The sequence below is a fragment of the Anas platyrhynchos genome, chromosome 2 (genome assembly GCF_047663525.1).
Source record: "Anas platyrhynchos isolate ZD024472 breed Pekin duck chromosome 2, IASCAAS_PekinDuck_T2T, whole genome shotgun sequence".
Taxonomy (NCBI): Eukaryota; Metazoa; Chordata; class Aves; order Anseriformes; family Anatidae; genus Anas; species Anas platyrhynchos.
Genome location: NC_092588.1, coordinates 109,784,223 through 109,796,292, shown reverse-complemented (window position 1 = coordinate 109,796,292; position 12,070 = coordinate 109,784,223).

Here is a 12,070-nt window from a genome sequence, read left to right as displayed (position 1 = left end):
ACACCCATCTCATTCAAATAAAAAAAACTTTTTTTTTTTGTTTAAATGCCTGAGTATGGGACAACTTCTCCAACTATTAGCCTGCCCAGAACTGTTAACGTTACACACTTAGGTCCCACATAAATGCCAGTAAGGTACCAAACGAGGTGTCCTATACGGCCGAGCGTCACCCAGGTAATGCAGAAAGTTTGCCTTCAGGCCAGCTCTGACACGCCAGCTCCTACCAGCAGACTGCGACTTACTCCTCCAGGCGCAACCTCCTCAAGTGCAGGTTTTGTGGTTTTCCTCTCGTTCCCCATGCTTCTCCACCCAACATCTGGCCAGGGTCTTGCTGTGGTACCCCCACTGTTCCTGCCCCACCGTGGTGGCTGCGCCCTGCTTGCCTCCATGCACCCACCAGTGTTTGTGCAGCTGCCTCACAGTCAGCACTGGGGAAACCATCACCAAATGGACACCAAGCAGACAAATGCCTTTTTTTTTTTTTCTTTCCTCTCCTTTCTTTTACATTTTAACTTGCAATCAGCATCCGGATTTGTTTTACTGCATGGTTATGCAAATGCTCGTGTGGAGTGACAAAAGGGGGACACACATGGCCTGTTTGAGGTTTTGGTAGCAATGCCACCACTTGGGTGGCAGTGGTTGGTGGCTGCGCAGCCCAAACTGTGCCCAGGGGATGCAAAGTGTCACCTCAAATCTTACACACACCTCTGCTGGTGTGGCACGGAAGTTACACGGTTCCCAAGGTAAATGTTTTGCACAGGGTAGAAGTAACCAGGATGCAGCATTGTAATATGTCCTTTAAACCTGGTGTGTCTTACACCTGGAGTGTAAGTAATGCTCATTCCTGAGGTGTATGACTTTGTCAGGAAACATCCCTGAGGCAACAAGCGCATCACTGATACAAGAGCATGCACATTTTGCACATATTGTCAGCAAGAATCCTGCGTGTGATTTTTTCTCCTGCTTATGTAAAAGGAAAAAATATTAATCAGCAGACATGAGAAGCAAGACCACTGGGCGAAAAAACAATACAAACACCACAAATATTTATATTATGGAACTAACTAACAAAATAAATCTATAAAATTATTTAAAAAAAAAGAAAAGAAAAATGAAAAAAAAAAAAAAAAAGAATATTAAGTTCCTATGGGAACAGAAACTGGAGATGCTTACTTTTTGGGGTAGCAGTACACTGCCAGCTGTGGTGTAGGATAAACCACCCAAGCCAACTGGAAAATGGGCCATCTCAGGAACTGGTAGTAAAAGTAAAGGTCAAGGTCTTCATCCCTGGTGTGTGCATCCTCTCAGCAGTGATTCGGGGATTCCCTGAGGTGTGCCCAAGCAGTTGGGTGCAAGCTGTGGTGCGGAGGTGCCCTGTGCTCCAGCTCTTGTCCCACCACCCCTCTGTGCATGGCTCTGCTCCCCTGGCATGGAGGCTCAGCAAAGCAGCTGCTGGCAAATGTTCAGCTCCTTTGCATGGCTTCACCCACCCAGAGCTCCTCGTGTCTTGAACTTTCTGCTTCCTTGCTCTCAGCCACAGTGTTGCTCCAATGTAACTCCAGAACTAATTTGTTTTTAATCAGGTAAAGGAAATGAAAACAGAACTCACCCAGCACATAATTCATGTTCAGTCTAATCTTGCAAAAATTTACCTATGGGAAGCTTATTGATTTCACTTTCAGAATCACATGTGGCAAGATAAATTGCTCACCTACTGATGAAGATAAAAATCATCCATCATTTAATTTTCTCAAGTAACCTATTCCTGGTTTTCCATTTTCCTGTCCCAAAAATAAAATCTCATCCTTCCTTTCTGTTATAAATGGAAAAAAGCTCTGCTGTTCATATATAGATACAGAGTGTTTCTTTTTGTAATCGTATATCCTTCATACCTATATTCACTTACTGAGTTTTCAAAACACGTGCTGCTGTACTTCCTGATATTGATGGTAAAACAAAAAGGGATTGGTTCTGCTTCTTGGGAAAGCTTAATATCTAATGCAAAAACTCTTGCAAGATAGGGGCTCAGAACTGATGTCTGACCGCTCTTTCGACTGCTCACAGATTCCTAAGCAAATCTAGCCATGAAAGGGTATCTGACACCTATCTCACAGACACAGCTGGCATTTAACTCAGACATTTGATTGCATTTGCAATTTTCTGCCTTCAATTGCTCTTCCTTTGGAATACAGGGCAGTAGCACTATATCGTCCATTCGTTAACAGGAGTAGCGGAATTTGCTGTTTTGTGGGGACTGTAATATTGCATGCAAACCTAAACTGTGTCTGCCTGTGATATGCCATTCCTTAAATGTGAGACTTGCATAACTGACTGTTGCAGTTATTGTGTAAAGAGGACAAATTACAGCACAGGTACATTTTCAGGAAGCACTTTTTCAGATTTAGTTCTTACAGAACAGCATAGTACCTGGCTGGATTAAAAAGAAAAAAAAAAAAAAAAAAAGCTAGCCCTTCATATCCAGAGGGCATATTCCTTACTTTTCAGGTGGGTGATCCCCTGGCACAGGCACCCAAGTGCCCTCTCAGTCCAGAACAGGGCTGCTTTGTCAGGGGGGTGCCAAGGATCGTGCCCACAGGACAGCACTGTGCTGTTCTCTGCCTTCCACTCGTGAGTAGACCAAACAGCATCCAATGCTACACATGCAACGAGTCCCCTCTTTTTCTACTTTCAACGGCTTTTTTTTTTTTTTTCCTCTCTCTTTGTTTGAAACAAACACATTCAGATGAGTTGTTCAGTCCGTGTGGGTGAGATACAGCCTTGTTTGTTCAACTCACTCCTTCCTTCTTTTAAAGCAGGGAAATACCAGGTCAAATTTTGCACTAACTTGAAAAACAAATCAGCTGCACAAAAGTTTTTCCTTATTATTTCCTCTATTATTTACCAAAAGAAAAAAAAAAAAAAAGACAACAGTTACTCTGCATTCATCACAGTGACTCGTATAAAGCATGTGATTCTTATGTTAAGTAGCAATTTACAGATGGCCAGGTGCAATCAACATATCTAATCTTATCATGCATTTGTTTTATTCGCAGCTGCAACAGTTGGTGTCAGTTAATAGGTTACTAAACACGAAGTATATTTATTTCCTTTCATCCTGCTTTGGGGCTACAGAAGTGATTTGTAAACTGTTCTAGCTGTTGAATTTATATTTAATTTTTGTGTGTGGCTTTTTTGTTATTTAGCTCATGCTATTTAGGAAGAAACAAGACGTTCAAATAAACTTTTTTTTTCTTCCATTTGTTCTATTTCTTTTTCTATGAATTTACAGACTTCAAAATAAGCTGTTTCCTCTCTTGGTTTCTAATCTAAATTAGACCATTATACTGATGAGGTTAAAAGATTTTGTTGTTATTCTTTGTTTTTAAAGAATGATGTATCATTAATAAAGGGCTAATTTTTACTAGTTTAGTATCCATCAAGTCATGTGGTGGATTCAGTATGTGGAATCATAATCAGTATAAGCTAATTTTAATAGTAGTCATAAAAATAAGGATTGTATTCTGTTCTTAGCTTTATGGCTCACACTGTGGCCACCAGGATGTATAGATATATACAATAATAAACTAATAATCAAAAAAACTCAAAGGTCTGTGTATGCTGAAATAAAATTAAAGAGCCTGTCTAAAGTTAATGTTTAGTCCCTAACAATGTTTGCTTGTTTGTAACAGAGTGATGGTGTCATTTTTTTCCTTTTTTTCCTTTCACTTACATCAAGAAAATTTTGTGTCAGTTAAAGAATGATGCTGTAATAGCTCCTCTATAACTCACATGCTCATACACATTTGTATCTTCAAATCTGCTTCCCAACAAAAGGAGTTTCAATAATAAAGCGAACAGATATTGATTCAGGTCAATGTCTTCATAAATAATTAGGTATTCTCAAAAGTAAAGAAGGTGCACATGTAAATGAGTTGAACAACAACAGCAACAACAAAAGATAAATAAAGAGAAAAGAATCTCAGATTCTCACCCTGATTATGGTCTTAAAATGTATGGACAGCAGTTTTTATCACTGAAATAAGCAGAATATATGCATAGTAATTGGCAACCATTACACCTATGAATTTAATGAAGCTGAGCAAATAATTGTGGGAAATAATTTGCCTATTTAGATTAGCCTCTTTCTCTGCTTATATTGTTTTCAGGTTGGTTAAGTTCCCTCTGACTTTTTTTTCCCCTGAATTATATTTTCACTTTTCAATGCATTTTTGTTTGTCTCTGATACTTATCGCAGCATGATATACGCATTGCTGTATAAAATACTGAAAATAATGTTTAAAAAGTAGTAGTTGTTCGTAGACTGAAAATCTAAGCTGAAGGCCTCAAAATATTTTGTAATTTAATATAAATAATGACTGTATGCATGCCAAGATTTTGCAGAGAAATATAATCCTGTTTTCTCAACTGGCCTGGCTTTGAAATCTCTGGTGGCCATGCTCCCTCATATTGTACATCACCTTGTTCTAGATGGGAAGACTCTTCTCCAGGCAATGCTAAAATCTTTCCATCCAGGCTGTATGTACACCAGTTATTCTGTCACTGGGTCTGGAGACAGGATTATCCAGCCTGACTAATACATTGTAAAATGTATGGATTTTCAGTTAGTCAAATAAGGCCATAATTGTGATTTTTAAGCCTCCACCTTAAGGAGTTTTTGTTGTTGGGAGGTGGAGCTGCTGCCTTACATGATTTACTTGTGAAATCTGAACTTTACTTTCAGAGGTTGAATATTTGAATAGTTGACTCCTCATGCTTGGTTAGACATGCTAATTCCAGTCTAATGTAGAAGATACTGATGCATGCATACCTGTTTACCTGTGCAGTGTTTTGTAGCTCATACTCAGCGAGTTCACTCACTGTCTACCCTGCAACATGGGGCTGGAGGTGTGCTGGTCTCATATCCCCCACTCCTACCTCTGCTTCACCCTGAGAACCCTGCAGCCAGCACAGTCACTGACCTCACCAGGGTTTGCTGCACTGGGTTGATGCAGCAGAAAACTCAGTGTGGAGAGCCACCAGCCTTATATCCCCCCCCCAAATACTGATGTACTAGAGTAAGGAGTAGAAGTGCATTGCCCTGGCTCACCCAAACTGGAGATAGCTGCAGTGTGAGCACCAAAGGGAGCTGGCTGGCAGGGCCAGGATGTCAGGAGGCAGGCAGGTGGGCTGGAGGGGTGCCTGCACCTTGCTCCCAGCGAGCTGCCTTTCTGGCCATGGAGGAAAGCATTAAGCATTACAAGTGGCTGGTGACACCTCTTTTCAGAGTGTGGGTGTGTTTTTTTTTTTTTTTTTTTTTTTTTTTTTTTTTTGTGGGGCCCTGTAGAATAGCAGAAACATTTGAAATAATCATTGAATAATAGTTTTTAATTGGACCTTTTTTTTTTTTTTTTTTTTTTTCTACTGTCCCTGTGTGTTATGTGGCCACAGTAACCCAGAGAGGCCCCCTGACCATTCTGGATTGCCCTGCCCTTGGAGCTCTGAATGAAGCATCTTTTGCAGCTTTTATCCTGTGTTTTATTAGTAAAATAATAAATAAAAGCAAGCTGTAGCACTGATAGTTTTAAAGGATGCTCTGAAACTCTAAAAGGCAGGAACAAAAAATCATAAACTTCTCTTTAGTGAAGCCTGCTCTTATCAGCAGCAAGGGCTAGAAAGGACTTTCCTTATCTCTGGCTCCATTTTCAGCACCCTTTGATGTGATTTCAGTATTGGTACTAATAAGGGTTTCACTACTGATCAAAGTAAGGAAGAAAGGGAGAAACATACAAACAGTTGCCCATTTTGGTGCCACAGCAGGAGGGCATCTAGGCAAACACTGCTGTTCTCTGCCCATGTGAAGTGGTACATCGAGGAAGACGAGCAGGTCACATGAGTCTCATCACCTGTGCATCGAAGGGAAACCAGCTTCAGGCATGAAGGAGCACTTGGGACTCCAGCCAAGGCTGTTCCACATGGGAGAGGCACCTTTCCTCTGGGGGCCAGGGAGAGATGTTAGAGACTCCTGAGTCTTGTGACTTCTGCTTGCTGACTCAGGCACACATCTCAGCATCTTTTACAGTCAGTTCATGTTTCCACATTTTTCTTTTTTCTCCCAGAGCAGGGAGAGCAGGAATGCTTTGGTTGTTTGCTAAACAAATGCCAAGCTTCAGAAGTCATCACAGGTCTCTGGGAATAAGTATCTACACACCTCCTTTTTGACTATTACTTTTGACTGTAGTGGTCTAAAGACTTTGCAAAAAGAAATCTTCCAAAAGAGTATTTAGTCTTAGGAGGAGCCGAGCTCATATATATAATTTTTAGAAACATAGCTAAGCACAGAGCTGAAATAAGTAGAGCTTTGGAGATGAGTGCTGCTCTCTCCCTCCCCATGTGGGTTCAGTGCAATATAAATCACCAGGTACTAAAGTGCTTGTCATCTCACTCATGTCTAGCTGCTCTTTTACTACGTGAATGTGGGCAAATTTCTTATGTGAGGCAATGTTTATTAAGGCTATCTAATCTGATATATTTTCTAGTGAGTGTTTCGGTTTGGTTGTCTTTTGTAGTGCATGGTCCAAATCCAAATATCATGTAGTCAGTCTTTGAAACAGATAATCCATTACATTGATAGCAGTGACCTTGAACTCACCTGGCTCTTCTGTGCCCTAAGACTTCTGGGATTTGCCCTTTTACCATATATACACAGGGGTGTTTTCATCCTGGGATTTCATCTGTTCAGAACTTATGAGTATTTGATTCAGTAATCTTCTCAAGTCAATCTGCAGGCTTTCTGCAAATTTGCCAGTTTAAAACTTGAAATGGAATTGTATTAATTTTGCCTTTCAATGACTAAGCACACCATCTTTTTAATACTGACAGTTCAGACACCCAAGTAGTAATTATTTCTGACAGTCTACAGGTGAGCATATTCAGCTCAGAATACATTACTAAATACAGTCTTCTGGCAGACTTCAGAGCAAGCAAACACTACTGACTTCCCCCCAACCTCCCCCTCCCCCCCCTCCCTTCACAGGATACTATTTTCTATTAAGGGCCATTTTGTTGAAGTACAGCACTTAAAATTGAGAAGTGATCTTCTGAGACTTTTGTTTGGTCTTTTGGTTTTGGGGCATTTATGGGGAGAGGTAAGAAAACATCCTTCCTTCCATAATCTGTGAAGAGTTCAAATTAGCATGTAAGAGAAATCATGGCTCTCACCAACCTATAAAACAAACCTCCCTGGTATCCCCTATGAGAACTCTTCTACTTGTGGCCTGGACTTTGTGTTTACAGCAGAAGTCCCCTGCTGGCAATAGGCCCAGGCAGGGAAAGACAACACAAGGTAGTGGAGCTGGGGAATGGCCTCCTGTTTTGGCACTTACAGATATAAAACTGTGACAAACTGAAGGGACCATACTCTTAATACTGGTACTGATTTGGTATTATTAATAACAACACGGTTTTCCAAACAAAATTATATCTGAATGACAAAAAGAAATTTCTGTGATCCTCATGAGTTCAGGCAGTGTAACACACAGATAGAACTAAATGGTAAATGGGGCAAGCACACTCTTGGCCTTACAAAAGGTGTGTTGTGGCTGAGTAACTCAAAAGATCCATTAGATAGAATAAATGATTATCTAGAAGGAAACAACAACAACAAACATAAACAAACAAACAAACAACAACAAAAAATAGCACTCAGAGGTCAGTTAAGTATTTCATATAGTACTGCCCAGAAAATTATTAATTAAACTTGAGAAGATGGGGATCTTTATAGTGTTCTGAGGCTGGGGAGAAACTGAGTCAGGGGCCTCAGCTCTGGACTCTGCTGAAGAGGGTAGGTTTGGTCTGGAGGGAAGCTAGCAGTGAAGCTGTGAAAGGATTTGTCTCGGCATTGGTTTTTATTTATTACTTTCATTAATGCTTTGGAAGCACATTAAGGAAATCCACTCATAACACAAAGAGGCATAGCTAATGCAGAGGATGATTTGGATAACATACATGAACTGTGTTTCTGTATGAATGGGGCAGGAGAGATAGGATAAGGAAGTACAAAGTGCAACACCAGGCTGCTACAGATTACCAGCAATTGTTTTTACTATTGGGTAAGTGTTCAGTGGTCATAAACAACAAAGGCAGAGAGAGCAGCCTGGGTATACAAATCTGTCACAGGAAGAATGTCAGTTATCAAGGTGCTGTAGCCATAGAAAGCTATAAATTTCATAATTTAATAAATCATAAATCATATTGTTACTAAGATCAATTTAGCTTTTTATTTATTTATTTATTTATTTATTAGCAGGGATTATGGAAACCATTAGTGTCGTTGATATAAGGTTCTAGTAAGACACTACTGAAAATTCTTGGGTAATAGTCATTTGTTTTCAGGAAAGATGAATTATAGGCTTAGAGAAGAATTACACTCCAAGAAAGTGGAGAAACCTTATATATGTAGGTAGGATAAAAAAGACAAGCTTTATCAGAGTAAAGGTGGAGAGGGGATTGGACCCCTGCCTAATTAAAATAAAGAGCAAATAGGGAAAACTTAAAGATTTAAGCTAAAGATGGGTTGTCAAAAGATTAAATGGCTATAAAAGAGCTCTGAGCAAAATGAGAAGTAATTATTAAATCCAGACTTCTATCCAGTGAAATTAAGTGGAGAGAGCAAGAATATTTAAAATGTAATTTAAAATGTCTACCTATCAGTCTTTAGACTATATTAGTAAAACATTTCTTTTATTTTAACATTAATCTAGGCATTCTGTTAAAAGAAAAAAAAAAAAAAGATTAAATCTTTTTGCACATATTCACTTAAAACATGCATTTTTAACATATAAGAAAAAAGACGTTCTCTTGCCAGACAGAGTAGCAATGGTCTTGGTATTGCAGCAGGCTTTGACAGTCAAGAAGCACAAGTAGAGTGCATGGTAGCCTTAGGCTGGTGTGTGTCTCCTTGGCATGTTTTGTGCATTGACCAGCTGCACACCCAAAGCTGCAGAGGGATGAACACTGCCAGTCTTTCTGGAGGTGGAACAAGCAAAGCCTGGTGGGCAGATCCTAACCTTCCAAAAGATCAAAGGACAGATCTTATTTTTATATAAACTGGTATTCATTTCATAGTACAGTAAATATACAGTTTTTTTTTTCTTTTTAATATATTTTCATTGATTAACATTACATTTCAAACCTAGAGTTGTATTTCATGCTATTTCAGACCTAGAATTTTGGTCTTGAATTTGACACAATCAATTGAATAAGCTTATTATCAAATAAATAATAATCATAAAACAATCTCACTAACCAAAAACTTGATCAAGGAAGATCAACTGGAAAAAAAAGAAATCTATTCCAAAAAAAGTCAGAAATTTGCATTTATGAGATACACATACAACCCCTTACACCCTTATGAGGTACACAGCAACCCCTTGGTTTTGGGGTGCCTGGTCTATGGACATGTGCTGGCTTGCATAGGGCTGGGGACTCAGTTGTATTTCAGCCAATAGGGAATTAATCTATTACTATCAGAAACAGGATCACGTGTTTTATTATTATTCATTAAGATGGAGAACTGTGAAAGAACCTTCAGGAAAATGGTTAACGTAGATCAGAGAAATCTCTTTTAATATAAATGCTTTAACACATTTTAAGCATATGTTTGAACGTGATAAAAATGAAATACGAACACAAAGAAGAAACACACTCGACTTTTTTTTTTTTTTTTAAATCTGTTAACTGAGGCGTGTATTACTTTGATGCCATCTAGTTCAGTTTTTAAACTATTCTGGAAAGGAAAAGGGGACCCATTCAAAATGAATGCTAATTGCATGTAACAGCTTAGCTAGAAGAACTGGTTCAGCTTCATTTGCTGACTTTTTTTTATATATTTTTTTAATCATTTGCTATATTGTTGCTTAGCATAACAGCACTTTATAGATTCAGATAAGATCAGAGATACACTGCATTTTGTGTAGTGTCAAATACACACAGAAATGTGATTTCCATCCTCAGACTGTAGACCAAAATCAATACTGTACATAAAATCTTGGCTTGGTTAGACCAATGGGAAAGAATAATCACTATCATTCATTTCAGGTTTCAAAAAGGAAAGTCACATTTTTATTTTCCACAAAAAGAGATTTTTTGTTTTGTTTGGTTTTGTTGTGATTGAGCTATATTTGATTTACAGATAGAAGGAGAAAAAAGAACTTTGCAAGGGGCATATAAAACTACAAAAACCAATAAATGCAATGATATTTAAAGTTTAAAGGACAGCAATCTGTAAGCTGTGTGACTGCAAAGTGCTTTCACATGGCTCGTGAAAGCGCTGTGGATTTGAAGGCACATCTGCTAATCGGTGTGTGCTTGCTGTGTGCTACGTCTCATTGTGCTGGAGTTCCTCTGAATGGCTGAGAGTCCATCAAGCACAGTTTCCTGTTTCCCAACAGCAGATGCTGATGAAAAACAAAGCATAAGAGACTGGGTAAACCCAGACTGGTATTTCCACGGGGATATCCTCCTTGTCCTAGCAATTGGTGCTTTGTCTAACAGAGCATGTTGTGTTTGCCTGCTTGACTTTGTGTCTTAGCATGACACATACATGTGGGTTATCCTCCACCAACCCCCCCCACCCCCCCAAAAAAGATGGAAGGCTCCTAGGTTAAGGATGAGATAGAGAGTGAGGGTCATTGTGTGTGTGGTCCTTATCTGCATGGCAGATGCCAGTGCTCCAGGCACTGTGTGCACTGCTACATGCTGAATGCGTGTGGGGTGGGCCTGCTGAAAAAACATGTACATGTACGGAGTATGATCCTCTAGCCATGGTCCTCCAGCACACATGCACCAAATAAATATGCCACTGAGAATTTCAACAAATTGGTTGTGTTTTTTCTCTGAGTTACTGCAACAATACATATAAACATGACACAAAAGTTGACAGTTATATGTGAATTTACATGGTTGCAATTAGAACGTAATTTGCACTTGTTCTGCATGGAGGGTAATTACCATGGACTTTTTAAGGGAGTAATCATGATCTGTAAAGCAAAATGCATCCCTGAGCTGGCAATACATTCAGTTTTTGCATGTTGTCTCTTCACAGGAGTGCAAGATCTGCATGACATGAGACAAAACTTCTTTTTATGGTGAGGGTGACAGAGCACTGGAACAGGCTGCCCAGGGGAGTGTGGAGTCTTCTTTTCTGGAGACATTCAAAACCCGCCTGGATGCGTTCCTGTGTGACATGATTTAGGTGTTCCTGCTCCTGCAGGGGGATTGGACTAGATGGTTTTTCCAGGTCTCTTCCAATCCCTAGAATTCTGTGATTCTGTGACTTCCCTTCAGTATTCAGTACCATTAAACTATCTTGCAGCTCTGCATGATGCTACATGGCAGTAAACATTTATACTGGTAACTGTTTGACCTCTGTTTAATGCAGGTTTGATTGAGTGTTGTGAAAATGTTTATTCCTTTATATAGTAGTATATGCCACAACTTGCTTGTTTCTTACTTTTAAGGATATGCAATTTAAAAACTAAATGATAAGAGGTGGCCTTCAGCAGTATATTGGGACCAGTTTCAACAATCTTGTTTATTCTGAGTACTTTATTCTGCAAGGAAGTTCACTGCTTTAGAGCAGTGAACTAAGCTGTGTGCAGTATAAAAGTCATATGGAAGTGCAAGTACTCTTATGGTTCAGCAGTAAAACAAGTTATAAATCTGCATGTAAAATGTTTTCCATTAAGCTAGTGAATGAGCTGATGATTTGGTTAATTCTAACTAAGTCACTGCATTACCACAGCTTCATAGATCCCAGCAGACTAAACATGAAACCTGCATTACATGGTGATTTATTGCTCTGCTTATTCTAGAATGTCAGAAAGATCATTTGCAGAGAAAGCTTGCTAAATCTCATTAAAAATAGATATTTAGTGTTAGGAAAGCTAAGTTGACATCTGGGGTGCAGGGAGCCCTGTGTACAGAGAGGAGGATGATACAGGAGGACCTAACAGTTTTGCCTGTGGTCAAGCCAAACTCATAGGATGCTTCCCTCTAACCCCATTGGTCTTTT